The sequence below is a fragment of the Grammomys surdaster genome, unplaced genomic scaffold (genome assembly GCF_004785775.1).
Source record: "Grammomys surdaster isolate TR1022 unplaced genomic scaffold, NIH_TR_1.0 217, whole genome shotgun sequence".
Classification (NCBI taxonomy): Eukaryota; Metazoa; Chordata; class Mammalia; order Rodentia; family Muridae; genus Grammomys; species Grammomys surdaster.
The window spans coordinates 3,111,817-3,126,878 of record NW_021604662.1 but is presented as its reverse complement, the minus strand read 5'-3'; the positions used below and the strand labels follow the sequence as shown (position 1 = coordinate 3,126,878).

Genomic DNA, 15,062 nt, shown 5'->3' with positions numbered 1-15,062 from the left:
GGAGGAAGGGAGGAAGGGAGGAAGGGAGGAAGGGAGGAAGGGAGGAAGGGAGGAAGGGAGGAAGGGAAGAAGGGAGGAAGGAAGGAAGGGAGGAAGGGAGGAAGGAAGGAAGGGTTTATTTTGAATCACAGCTTGTGAGATACAGTGCATCATGATAGGAAAGGTATATCAGTGGGGTGAGTTCCTATCTGTGGTGTTGGGAGACTGCTTGCTCCTATCTCAGGGGAGAAGGAAACTAAGAAAGGAGAATGGCAGTGTTCAGCTGGTTGCCTCTCCTTTCCTCTTTTCATTCTTTCTGGGTCCTGAGCTCATGTGCCACTCACTACTAGTGTAGATCTTTTCCCTTCAGTTAATTCTCTGTAGACAGGCCTCACAGGTACACCCAAAGGTATACCTCATTAATGCCCTAGGTATTTATTAATACAATCAATTTGACAGTAAGAATTAACTATTACCTGTTCTCAAGGGGATCCGAATAAAGCAGCTGTGTCTTAGTCTTGTTATAGAGATAAAATGGATAACTCACAGTGATCCCATACAAGGGGCATAGGGGATCGAATCTTTATCTTCCCATTCTTGCTAGTCATTAGTTGGGGATTACTTCTAGGAGTCTTTAATTCTCTGATACTTTCAGCCTGTAGTGTGCATAGTCAGAGGGGACTTGTAGCAGAGTGAATTAGCCTTTAAGCAAAGAATTATAAGCACTGCCATACATTTAGCTAGTACACAACAAAGCTAAGCTGGACCATACTCTTGTTGCATTCATAGGTAAAAGGACTCAGATTCGGTACATTTTCTTCTTTTGTACATGCGTCTACTCTGTTTCCCTTTAATCTTATACTTTTTCATTATTTTCATTTTTTTATAATTTGTGATAGCACATCATATTTTACAATTTTGTTGCTGTGATAAAATACCACGACAAAAAGAAACTTATGGAAGGCTTAAGTTAGCTTCTTGTTTCTGTAAGAGGGTCTATTAGGATAGGAGAAATACAGCAGCAGGCATCCAGAACAGAAAAGTGAGAGATCACAGTTTCAACCATAAGTCTGAAGCAGAGAGAGAACTGGAAGAGGGACAAGGCTATAAAGCCTCAAAGTCCACCCCTAGTGATGTACTTCCTTCAGCAGCACTCTATCTCCTAAAGGTTCTATAACTTTCATACAGCACCACCACCGACTGAGACCAAGGGTTTAAATACCTGAACCTATAGGGGACATCGCTTATTCAAACCACTATACCCACATTTCATCTTTTCTTGTATCCCTTCTTTCATTTTTTGACATACTCCCTTGATATTGATGCCCATTATTCTTTATCTCCTTGGCAAGTCTGACCCACATGACTCCCATTGCTGCCTCATCTAAATCCTTGTGTGTTTCTAAAAGATGTGTGGAGTCAGTTCACTTTTCTAATCATTTATCTCCAAAATCTAGCCTTCTGTTTATACCATACTGCAAATGACTAATTCATTCTTCAATATGTAGCTCAAATATCATTTTCATTAAGAAGCAATCATGCAAAACCAAATGAATCCCCTTTTCTTCATTATCATACTTTCATATGCAAGTTCAATGTATAAAATAGAACCCATCATAAAACATCCTAGATATTTATTTATATGATATTTTCATCATATAGACCATGAGTCCCAAGACAATAGAAGCTATCTCTCTTTGTATTTCTTCTTCTAAGTGGAGTTTGCCATAAGTTTGCATTCCAAAAATATTTGTAGGGTTATGTTAAAGCGATTTTAAAACAAAGTTTTCTTGGAATATGAACATTTTCTTTTTTTTTTCCAAAGGGGAGGAGGTCTATTCGGGGCAGAGGGCAATGGTAGGGAGAGAAATGGGAGAAGATGGTGGAGAAAGAGGAGAGAGAGAGGAGAGAAGTGGAGACCGGCCATGACCATGTGGAGAGAGGGGGAAGGGAAGGGAAGAAGGGCAAGGAGAAGCTAGAGGCAAGAGAGTAAGAGAGTAAGAGAGAGAAGAGGAGGCAAGCAGCCCCTTTTATAGTGGGCACGCCTACCTGGCTGTTGCCAGGTAACTGTGGGGAGGAGCATACCTGGGTGTTGCCAGATAACTGTGGAGGTAGAGTTTAGACAGAATACTAACGTTCCCCCATTTTGGTTTAATTAAAAGAGAAAAATTAAAAAGAGGTGACAGTGAAGCAGGAATAGGGTCCTCGTGATATCTGACTACTTCCTGCTGGCATTGGGGCGACATGTCTTTAGGGGGAACCTAGAAGGATGGGTGTGGAGGATGCTTGTCCAGTCTTAGGAGACTTGGCTGTTTCCTGCTGTCCAGGGTCTATGGAGCAAGCCATCTGAGAATAGGTCAGAAGGAACAGGTCCAGTAGAAGAAGCTGTGTGTGTGACAGGAGATGGAACATCTGGAGGTTGCTTCTCTGGAGCTGTTTTGGATGTGCCTGGACTTGACAAGATCTGGATGGCATCTATATGGTCCATGAGAGGTAGATCTGAGTGGGTTTCCTGTAGCTTATAAGTTTACAAAAGAGATAACAGCATGAGTTAACAACACGAGCAGTCTTTAAGATGAACCTTTGCTGGATCGTATAGTGGAATGTTTTATTAGTTAGGCAAGTTTATAGGAACTCAGATAATATTAGGACAGTGGGATAGTAAGAAAAGGAAATATCAAGCATTTAATTGATGGTAACTGAGTTTAGGCAATGAGGTATCAGATAATATCTGTAAAAGCTTAGCTGTCAATGTAGTCAGAAGTCTGAGAAAGAGTAAACAATAATCTATCAGTTATATATTATTTTTAAAAATGACAGAGTCCACTAGCCAACAGTTCCCGTGGTCTCCATAGTCTCTTGGGTGAAGTCTGGCTTCCAAGTGCAGAAGATGCAGGGCTTTTTTCTGTGGAATGGATATGCGTGACAGGAGAAATGACTTACTTTGGTTTGACTTAGCTAAGTCATTTGGCTTAGAGCATCCAGTCTAGCCCACTGTGTTTGTTAGTGACTATATCATCACATACAATCCAGGCTGTATCTTCTAGGCATCCGGTATCCATAGGTGTCCAGTGTCCAAGTCTTCTGAAACCATCTTAGGTTAACTGTTAGAGGCTTTTGGAATACTGTCGGCCATAAGCTTAAAAAATATTATCAGCAGACTTGTGACTAGATTGAGAGCCATAAGGATTGGTTGTAACTGAATAGAATTTAATAGCAGTAGTAAAAATCTGTCAAGACAGAGCCTTTCCTATCTTGTCTTAAGTAACTTTGGCAGGTTGTGTAGGTAGAGAAAAGCACATTTTTGTATTAGCAAAGAAATATTTGGCTAGGACCAGAATAAGAAAGATGGATTGTATGGCTGGTGTTGGGGGGGTGTTGGGCAGCAGCAGCAGCAGGGCGGGACTTCTTGCTAGCTCTGGAAGTCGCTGCCCAGTGTCTCTGGTGGCTAGAATTTGCAGTGGGCAAGGAAAAGCAAGCATGTCTCATATCACAGTAACGTTCATGTTAGTTGGTTTAATAGTGGAAGGCACTGCTAGCACTCACTTTACAGGTCCTGGGCAGAGAGGGAGAGGGAACATTTAGGTGAAAGACCAGGAGTTAGGACTGGACGTCCATACATGAGTTCAAAATGTGAAATGAGGAGAGGTTGCTTGGGAAGGGCTCATAACCTGAAAAGAGCCAGAGGTAGGAGTTTTACCCAGTCAAGGTGAAGTTCCTGTGACAGCTTGACAAGAGTGGTTTTTAAAGAGCAGTTGGTTCTCTCCCTTACCTGAAGATTGAGGATGACAGGGGATATGAAAATGCCAGGGGATGTCTGGGGCCTTGGATAGAGTCTGAGAAACTTGGGAAGTAAATTCAGGCCCATTGTCTGACTGGAGGGAGGCGGGAACACCAAAAGACAGGGGATGATCTCTCTGAGGAGGAGATCAGAGACTGTCTGAGCCCTTTTGTTAGTTGTGAGGAAAGCCTCTATCCAGCCTGAGAAGGTGTCCACCGAGACCAGGAGGTATTTGGCATGTTTGACAGCGGGCATGTGGGTAAAGTCAAGTTGCCAGTCAGTTCCAGGAAGGGAACCTCTAGCCTGATGGGTAGGAAAAGGGGTGCTACGATACCTTGAGTTGGGATCTGACATCTGACAGATTTTGCAAGAAGCAGTGATAGGTTTTAGGAAACTTAAGTCCTCAGGAGTAGGCTGTAGGTGGGTCTTAATGAAATAAGACAGTGCTTGGCTGTTAGGATGAAAGAGTTGGTGAAGATAGGACAGAGTTTGACAAGTGTCAGGGGGTGTAGGTGGGGATGTGGGTTGTAGTGTAAGAATGTCCTTGGGAGGGTGAGATGAGTCTAGGCCCTTAAGGGCTGCAGCTCTAGCTGCCTCATCAGCTCGGTTGTTTCCCTTGGAGACTAGAGTCATCCGTATGGTGGGATCTGCAGTGGACAATCCCAATAGCTGTGGGGAGATGGGAGGCCTTTAGCATGGCCATAATCTGGTTTGCATTAGTTACTGATCTTTCTTTTGTGGTAAGTAACCCTCGCTCCTTCCAGATAGCAGCGTGGGACAGGAGGATATGGAAAGCATATTTGGAATCTGTGTAAACGCTGAGGGATTGTCCCTGTGCCAGCTGGAAGGCACGGGTAAGGGCTATTAATTCAGCCTTTTGGTTGGTGGTATGAGCAGGAAGGGCCTGTGCCTCCACCACCTTGGTGTCTGACACTATGGCATAGCCAGCTTTCCTGACCCCTTCATGAAGAAAGGAGCTTCCATCTGTATACCAGATAAAGGTGGCTTGAGGCAATGTGTCCTCCTGTATGTGTGAAGGATGAGGTAATACTTCCTCTAAAGTTTCAGTACAGGAGTGAGATAGGGAGTAGTCAGTGTTAGGTTGAGGAAGAATATTGGAAATATTAAGAGGTGGGCATGAGAGTGGAGTCTTCTATTAGAGCTACCTGAAGAGAAAGAACCCTGCAGGGAGGTAGAGTTCGTAAGCCTTTATAAGTTAGGAGCTGTGACAGGTTGTGAGAAGAGAGGACAGTTATAGGTTATCTCAGTGTTAGTTTCTTTGATTTTCGAATAAGAAGTTCAGCAGCTGCTAAGGTACGAATACAAGGTGCCCATCCCTGGTTGGTTAGTTCTATTCTTTTTGACAAGTATGCTACGGGTGGAAAAGATGGTCCCAGCTGGTAACCTAAGGCTCCAAGGGCAAATCCCTCTTTTTCAGTTACGTAGAGGGAAAAAGGACGAGTCCAGTCCAGGAGATGTAAGACTGGGGCCTTAAGGAGAGCCTGTTGGAGCCTTTGGAAGGGCTTAGTGACAGGTTTGAGAAGAGGGTCGTGGGTAGGGCCTAATGCTGCTTCATATAAGGTATGAGAAAGTAGGGAAAAGGAAGGAATCCAGGAATGCAAAAAGGCAGTCATTCCTAGGAATGATAAAATCTCTTCCTTTGTAGAAGGAACAGTTAGAGACTGAATCAGGTTCTTTCTATCTAAGGTAATAGCCTTGTGGATTGGGGTGATTTCTAGTCCCAAATAGGTGACTTGAGGAGTGGACAGTTGGACTTTAGATGGTGAGACCCTGTAGCCCCGACTGGAAAGGAAATTTAGAAGAGCAGCTGTGTCAGCTTGGCTAATTTCTAGGGAGGGGCTACAGAGAAGAACATCATCTATGTAAAGTACAATCTTAGATCTAGAGAGAGATAAAGAGATTAAGTCAGAAGCCAGGGCCTGCCCGAACAGATATGGGCTGTACCGGAATCCCTGAGGTAGAACAGTCCAGGTAAGTTGGGTAGAAAAATGGAAGTCAGGATCTGTTCAGGTAAAGGCAAATATGTCCTGTGACTGGGTGTCTAGAGGGATAGATAAAAAAAATGCATCCTTGAGATCTAGGACTGAAAAATGAGAAGTCCCTGAGGGGATAGTAGAAAGAAGCATATAAGGGTTAGCTACGACAGGATGGAGGGGAACTACAGCAGAGTTAATGCATGTGAGATCTTGAACCAGTCTATAGGTACCATTAGGTTTCTTAACTGCCAGTATAGGGGTATTAAAAGGGGAAGAGGCAGGTCGAAGGAGTTTTTTCTTAAGAGGTCAGCAATGATAGGCTTAAGTCCCCTGAGGCTCTGGAGAGAAAGAGGATATTGGGCTTGGCAGATGTACCTGGTAGAGTCCAGTAACTGGATGACAACGGGAGAATGATGTTTAGCAACAGAGGGGCTCTGGACGTCTCAAACTTGGGGGCCCACCTGAGAAGCTTAAAAGGACCCTGCCATTTGGGAGAGAGGTGAGGGCCAATGATTTGGAGGGGAGAGAAGCACTTGGTCTCCAATGTTGACAGGCAGTGGACAGGAGACAGTGTGTGGTCAAGGTAGATGATGGTCAGCAAAGTTCCACAAGAGAGAACAGAGGTGGCAAAGTAGTGGGGTGAGCAGATGGTCTGGGAGGGGGGAACAGGCAGAACACATGGAAAGAGTATAATGAAGATAGACAAATGCTCAAGCATAGGGGGTTTGTTTCCATTTACCAGACTGCTGGCAGTATGTGTTAAGACCTCTTAAAATAGTTGGGTCTAGTGTGCCATTACGTGGCTACTTTAGTCCATTATCTAGAGGGTATCGAATCCAGACCTTATTGCAGAGGTGTATCAATTTGGAAGGCCTAAAATCAGGTGTTAATTTTAGAGATTTGATGTTTTTCAGTAGACAACCCAGTGGGGTGTCTGTGGGTACAGTCGAAGACAATGTGGTACCCATTGGGTGACGGCTGTTACCACGCTATCAGTTGGCATCCCGAAAGAAAAGCTGGCAATGAAAAATCAGGCTCAGGCTAGATAATCAGGTCATCACGAGAATATCTAGGGGCCTCTGTGGAGCTAGTCTGGCAGAAAATAGCTCACCTGGTACCAGGATTTCCAGCGGAGCTTCGAGAGCTGGGGAGGGTCTGGGAGCTATTTCTGAGAGGGAAATCACCCAATGGCCAATGTCTTAAGTTATAGATCAGCTAGAGGCCAGTCATATGGACTTGGGCAATGAAAAGCCAACCCCTTAGTCCAGGGAAGGTTGGCCAGACCCTAACTGGACGTCCAGGGTTCCTCCCGCCAATTGGAAACTCCTTACCAATTAATATGCTGGTGTGTTTGTGGGCTTGTGCAGTCTGGTATCAGGAAAGGTGGAACCATGAAGTCTGTATAGACCTGTCTGGCTGCCTAGCCCACGTGGCAGAGCACCACATGTGGGCTGCATTGGCACAGCTCATGTGGTGGAAGTTTTGCAAGCCTCTCAGCAGCGGATGAAGTTGGTCTGCAGCAGCGGTGGGAATTCACATGGTTGGTGATGGCAGGTAGCAGCAGATGAAGTCCTCGTGGTGTAGTGGTGGCAGCTGCAGCGGTGGGGTTGCAGCAGGCCACATGGCGACAGTCTTGTACTGTCACAGCAGACTCACAGCAGCCGGCTGTGGCTGCTGACAGCCGCATGGGTCTTGCGATTCCTGAAGTCTTCATATCCCGGGTTTCGGCACCAATGGTAGACTTCAGCGTGCAGCTTGGAAAAGACAACACCAGACCAAACTGTTCCAAAGGGGAGGGGGTTTATTTGGGGCAGAGGGCAAAGGTAGGAAGAGAAACGGGAGAAGATGGTGGAGAAAGAGGAGAGAGAGAGGAGAGAAGTGGAGACCAGCCATGACCACGTGGAGAGAGGGGGAAGGGCAGGGAAGGGAGGAAGGGCAAGGAGAAACTAGAGGCAAGAGAGTAAAAGAGTAAGAGAGAGAATATGAACATTTTCAGTGTCTTTCACCCTGGGGATTAAACCCAGGTCCTTCCACACGCTAAGCACATAATCCACTACTCATTTCTAGCCCAGAGAACTGTTTTACAATCATACTAATAAACACATCAGTGAAACTCCTAATGTAGCTAGTCATGAAAGTTTTAATGAGAAATGAGTCTTGACAATTGGTATAATACCTGATAAGCAACCACAAAAGTTGAAGGAATACAATTATATACATCTAAACCACAAGTAAAAAGAAAGATGTTAAAAGAAATGAAATAGAATAATTTTAGAATGGATTCTTATTGCATGATAAGCAATAGACTACTAGTCCATGAAATAGCAATGTATTGGATGAAAAAGTTTGTATATGAGCCCTACTAGGTTTCTACATCACAATAAGGTACAAGTTGTGGAGAAGGATATAGGGAATATTTGACTGAAAGAAGGGCATATAAGAAGACTCTCCCACAAAAGAACTGAAATGAAGGTATTGTCTTTGAAGTCTTCTCTTAAGAGGTTTCCTTTGGAAATTGATCTCCTAATTTAATCATGAGCTCACCAACGATATAGCAGAAAGATGGGCATGCTAGTGGAAGCTTATAGTCCCAATACTCTGGAGGATGAAGCAAGAGGATTGCTGTAAGTTTGATCTTAGGAAATATTGTGAGTACCTCATTAGCTAGAGTACACAACAAATCCCAGCTTCAGTAAAAGAGAGAGAGAAAAGCAATTTAGCATAACAATTTCCTTTTATGACATGTATTTTTACTTAAACTACCTACTGTTATATATTTGGCTTTTTCAATATTCTTGAGTCAGGAGGTCGAAGGTAGAGATGAGGCCTGGGAATTTAGTGAAGAAAGACATTATTTGGCAAATAAAGGCTTGGAGTTGGATCATAAAATTTTCAGGATGCCTTGGTAGACCTGAAATTTATGAATTGGAGAATATTTCCATATAGGCTACAGATAATAAACAATTGCTATCTTTCTTGAAATATATTAACTACTGAATCATCTCTATTTTACTTTTCATTATTTTTCTTGAGTTAGGGTCTTTCCATGTAGCCTGAATGATTCTCTTGCTTAGCCTCCTGTGTACTGGAATTATAGGAATGAGCCACCATATGTGGCTCATCTCCGTTTTATATTAAGCAAGGTAAATTCAATTAGCATTGTTTTGTCCTCTTTTTGGTGCTGGAAATTGAATGCAAGGTTGCACACATGCTAGGAAAATGCTCTACCAGTGACCTATATTCTCAGCCTTTGTTTTTAATTTTGGTAGATTTTTAGAAATGTGCAAAAGGTATAAAGACCATCATAGTGCATAAATGCTAGTGATGAACATTTTAATCAAATTTGCTTTGTATTTTATATAAAAGTAAATCACTATTCATGAATTTGAAATCTGCATTTTCTCTACTCTTATCCATAGGGGAAGTTCATTTCATCATTTTCAGTCAATTTTTGAGCTAATTAAGACTTAACTTTTAAAGCTTTTAATTAGCATGGTTTTCTTACAGCTTATATCTTGAAACTTGTATGTTTTCTCTTAGACGTCTCCACCTGAAAAACTACTACTTATCCTTCAGGCCCCAGTCCAATTTAATGGATAGGAGCATATCACTACTGAGCATACACTCAAAGGATGCTTTATCCTACCACAAAGACACATGCTTCACTATGTTCATAGCAGCTTTATTCATAATAGCCAGAAACTGGAAACAACCTAGATGCCCTTCAACAGAAGAATAGATACAGAAAATGTGGCTTATTTATACAATGGAGTATTATTCAGCTATTTAAAAGGATGACTTTATGAGTTTTGCAGGCAAATGAATGGAACTAGAATATATCATCCAGAGTGAGGTAACCCAGACCTAAAAGGACATGCATGGTATGTACTCACTAATAAGTGGATGTTAGCCAAAAAGTTCAGAATACCCAGGATACAGCTCTCCCCCTCCCCTACCCAAAGAAGTTAAACAAGAAGGAAGGTCGAAGTGAGGCTGCTTGAATCACTGTATGAAGGGGAATGAAAATATTCATAGGAGGCAGAGGGAGGGAGGTAGGAGGGAGGGAGAGGGGGAAGAGTTGTGTTATTGGTGGGAAAAGGGAGGGGGAGGGGAATGGGGAGGCAGGGCCAGGTGTGGGGAGAGACAGAAGAGAAATCCAGAGGGCTAGGAGAATGAATGAAAATCTGCAGCTGCTGGCATTGGTGCCCCCAACCCCAGACCCAAAAAAGTTAAACAGGAAGGAAGGCAGGCCCAAGGGAGGTTGCTTGAATCACAGATAGAAAGGGGAATAAAATATTCATAGGAAGCAGAGGGAGAGAGGGAGGGAAGTGGGTGGGAGAGGGAAGGGGGATAGGGATGGGAATGGGGAGAGAATCTTTAGGAAGTCCCAGATCTGAGGTGGGGGAAGGTTCCAGGAGTCAGCAGAGATGCCTAACAGTGGGGACATGGAACCTGTAGAAGCCACTTCCTGTAGCCAGTCAGGACCCCCAGTTGAGGGATAAGGACACCAACCTATTCACAAAACTTATGGAAGAGTTGGGGGGAAGATTGAAGGCCCTGTAGGGGGTAGAAACTGCATAGGAAGATCAACAGAGTCAGCTAACCTGGACCTCTAGGAGCTCTCTGAGTCTGAGCCACCAACCAAAGAACACACACACAGGTTTAAACAAGGCCCCCCTCCTCTTGCACATATGTAACAAACATGCAGCCTAGTATCCATGTGGCCCTTAGCAACTGGAGTGTGAGGCTCTTTCTAAAGCTGTAGCCTGACTGTGGTATCTGTTTCCTAACAGGGCTGTCTTGTCTGGCTTCAGTGAGAGAGGATGCATCTACCCTGACAGAGACTTGATGTGCTAGGGTGGGGGAGATATTCAGGGGGCCCCACCCTCTCAGGAGAATGGGAGGGAGATGAGAGAAATCTCTGTGTGTGTGGGGGACCAGGAAGCATTTGATAGTAATAAATAAATTGAAAAAATAATTCTTGATCTATAGAGGGATTCAGTTCTCTCAAATGAAATATACTGTAGATGTACCCATGAGTAGTGTAGGGCAAAACTTCCAAAGTTTTATCCATTCATGACTATGTTTTTTTTTTCATGAAAAGCCTGAGTATACAAATAGGAAAATAGATATATAAACTAAATATTTTCTGATAATAGATAAATAAATATATTTTAAAATAACTCTTTGGTATCTGCATCATTTTATGATATAAAAGATTTACCTACTAATACAATTGAGGTAATTTATTTTTGTATACAGAATGACATCTTGGGCTAGAGAGATAGCTAAGCAGCTGCTCTTCCAGAGGACCCAAGTTCAGTTTCTAGTACTCATTTTGGGTGGCTCACAATTAACTCCAGATCCAGGGGTTTAGTACTTTCTTCTGGCTTTTGTGCGCACTCATACACATATGCTTGTGCATGCATATAGCAAATATATACACTTAATTAAAAATTTAAAATAGATCTAAAAATCAAATTAAATCATGGCTGAATATTTGATACTCAGAACACAGAGCATCTTGAAAATTTTCAGAGCTGATCAATATTTTGTTTTTATAATTGTCAGTATTGAGAATGCCATTTTATATAGAATAGGTGGTACAAAATGGTAGAAATATGTTTATGGCCATTTTAGAAATTATTGGAAATTCTGTCCTAATCTGAAGCCAAATTTTAAAGACGTTTTATTTTTATTTATTTTTATTTTTTGAGACGATTTTTATGTATAGTTCTGGCTGTCCTAGAACTCACTCTGTAGACTAAGCTGGCCTCAAACTCAAAAGGGATTCACCTGCTTCTGCCATAGGAGTGCTGGGAGTAAAGGGGTGTGCCACCACTGTCCAGCTATCTAAAGACTTTTAAAATAAAACTCAACTCAACAGTCAAAGAGCAGTTTTAAAAAATTGTGTGGGCCTGGAGAGATGGCTCAGTGGCCAAGAACCCAGGTTTGATTCTCAGCACATGGTGGTCCACAACTCTCTCCAGTCATAGTGGATCTTCTGCCCTCTTCTGGTCACTCCGGTACTGCATGCATATGATGCAAAACATCCAAACACGTAAAAATAAGTACTTTTAAAAATAAAAGTATTAGAGGGCTGGTCTGAGTGACTGGAGGCAAGATGCAGGACCCCAACGCAGACACCGAGTGAAATGACATCCTACGTAAAAAGGGCATCCTTCCCCCTAAGGAGAGTCTGAAGGAGCTGGAGGAGGAGGAAGAGGAAAAGGAGGAGCGGCTCCTCCAGCAGTCAGTGGTGAAAACATATGAGGACATGACTCTGGAAGAGCTGGAGGAGAACGAGGATGAGTTCAGTGAGGAGGACGAACGAGTTATCGAGATGTACCGGCAGCAATGGTTGGCTGAGTGGAAAGCAACTCAGCTGAAGAACAAATTTGGAGAAGTTTTAGAGATCTCAGGAAAGGACTATGTTCAAGAAGTGACAAAAGCTGGAGAGGGCTTGTGGGTGGTCTTACATTTGTACAAACAAGGGATCCCCCTCTGTTCCTTGATAAACCATCACTTGAGTGGACTCGCCAGGAAGTTTCCCGATGTGAAATTTATCAAAGCCATTTCAACGACCTGCATACCCAATTACCCTGACAGGAATCTCCCCACAGTGTTCGTCTACCGGGAAGGGGATATCAAGGCACAGTTCATTGGTCCTCTGGTGTTTGGTGGCATGAACCTGACCATAGATGAGTTGGAATGGAAACTGTCCGAGTCTGGAGCAATCAAGACGGAGCTGGAGGAGAACCCCAAGAAACCCATCCAAGACCTGCTACTGTCCTCAGTGTGGGGCCCTGTCCCCATGAGGAGGGACAGTGATTCTGAGGACAACTAAGATAGCAGTGATGTAAAGTTTGAACTTTTTTGATATGACACATTGTCTGGATTTTTAATAAGGAGGGAAAAGCAAAAAATTATCATCTTGGTTTTTAACCTTTTTATAATTATTTAAATTTTATACATTTCAGATATAATCATTGCTGAAATTTTTTAAAACATTTGTTGAAACTCTTTAAAAAATAAAATAAAAGTATTGTGTATGTGAGCGCATGATGAGTGTATGTGGATATATATGCCGTTTGTGGGGTAGGTTCTCCATTTCTATCTTTGTACGGGTTTCCTAGGGATCAAACTTAGGATGGCCAGGCTTGCATAAGAAGTGCCATTACTGGGGCTGGAGAGATGGCCCAGTGATTAAGAGCACTGACTGCTCTTCCAGAGGTCCTGAGTTCAATTCCCAGCAACCACATGGTGGCTCACAACCATCTGTAATGGGATCTGATGCTTCTGGTGGATATATATATATTTCATGACCCTTCCACGTTTTTAAGGGACCACTTATTAAGAAGTTATTGTATAGAGCAATGTTCTTTTTGTTGTTGTTTTGTAAATTTGAGACAGGGTCATGTGTAGCTCATGACGATATATCTAGGAAATGCTAGAAGGTATAGAAATTGACTGGAAAGGCTAAGAATGTAGGTAACTGGGCTCTGTACATCAGTGTCTTAGTACAGTATCAGTCTCTGCCTGGCTTCCCCAGCCAAAATTACTTGATGAATGATAAGCAAAAGCAACCACTAGGGGAGAAGGCAGGAACTGGAGGAGTAATGTGTCTAAATGACAATAGTAAAGATGACTGTGGATGGCATGACCTCTTGGATTTTGAAAGCTGGTATTTGCCTAGTTCTCATTTCTTTAGGGCCACAGGTGTGGTTTCTCAATGTCTAGTTTAAAGACCAACACAGGGCTGGAGAGATGGCTCAGCAGCGAAGAGTACTTACTCTTCTTGCAAAGGACCTGGGTTGAGTTCCCTGCACCCACATGGTGACTGACAAACACCTTTAACTCCAGTTCCAGGGACTCTGATGTCATCTTCTGGCCTCCACAGGCACCAGGTATGCACTAGGTAAACATTTGTATGTGTGAGCAAAACAATCATAAATACAAAATAAATGGATGAAATAAATAAAAAACAAAACTTCTACCCTAGAACTCAACCAGAATGTCAAAGAGTAGCAATTTGGTTGGTTCTAGGTGAAAAAGTGATGTTTTTGAATGTATATGGAAAAATGTTTCGCAGGCAGAAAGTTCAGGTTCACACTAACACATATAATGTAGCTCCAGCATTTTCATAACGGGTTCCACCATAGGAATAATCAAATTCCAACTACTATCTTAGTTTCTTCAAGGCTTTTTTTCCACTGCTGCGTCTTTGCTATATTCAAAAAGTAAATGGTAACCTAAACCAGCCGTGGTTCTAATGCAGCTGTCTCAGAGTTATGTTTCAATGTTTGTGTGGACTACATTCATAATACACTTTGTAAGAGCTTAATATAAAATCTTGGAACTCAGATAATGCTTCTATGTCTATTAAAAGAAGTCAGAACTCTGGGATTTGAGAAGAGGTTGCTTGGCAATAATAAAACAGAATAAATCAAGTCACCTTAACACAAAGCAGTTCTTTCTTCTATGTGACAGTTTGTCAAAATTTAAGAGGAAAACGGGCTTTTATTTTTATAAAACTAAAAAAAAAAAGCAAATTACCACATTGTAGAATACATTTCCATGCATAAAAGCTCAATTTTAGTTTCAGTAATTTGGTAACATAGAAAGCAATAAGCAATAATATAATTCTGTATTTCTGTTTTGTTTTAACAGTTGGAAATAAACCATCCTGGGTTTTTCCCGTGCTGATAAAGAATCTTTTGAGCTGGAGTGGTGTTTTTCATGTGTGAAAACAAACACTCATTTCCCACAGGGAAAAAAAAAGACTCACAAATGAGCATTCTGGAGAAAATGTACGTGACTATACCACAGTGTCAGGCAATCTGTTGCTGTAAGGGCAAGACAAACATTTCAGCCTCTGCAGGCCAGGCCATTTCTGTTGTAACCACTTGCTTTTGTAGGAGGGAAGCAGCCATAGGCAGCAGGCAAAATGAATAAGGCTCTTGTCCAGTAAAGCTTTATAAACTCAGGCAACAGACTTCAGCTTGCCAGTCAATACAATTATCCGATAGTTATTATGAGGCTTACTCAACAGGAGCAAATTCATGCCTGTTGATGTACACGTGACCAATCACAGCTGGAGAAGTCATAGACCCTAGAACAGAACCTATTACTACGAATTTTCTAAGCCAGTATAGTTTTTAACTGTATTCTAAATATTTTTCCTTATACTCATAGGTAACTATAGCTCTCATTCCTCATTAGAGAAGCTTCCCCTTGGGAGCTAATACAGAGATCCACAACTGGTCAAAATGTAGAGAACAAGTGGCCATGGGTTACCCATCCCC

The 15,062-nt window shown here is 42.4% G+C and overlaps 2 pseudogenes across 1 annotated transcript; both read left to right on the top strand.

The window, feature by feature from the left end:
* LOC114625406 overlaps positions 1-5,255 on the top strand; it is a 76,467-nt pseudogene extending 71,212 nt beyond the window's left edge.
* A 6,606-nt stretch (positions 5,256-11,861) lies between these two features.
* LOC114625437 lies at positions 11,862-12,781 on the top strand (annotated as a pseudogene). Its single transcript, XR_003712078.1, has one exon. The product of XR_003712078.1 is annotated as a phosducin-like protein 3 pseudogene (transcript).
* Positions 12,782-15,062: the final 2,281 nt, after the last annotated feature.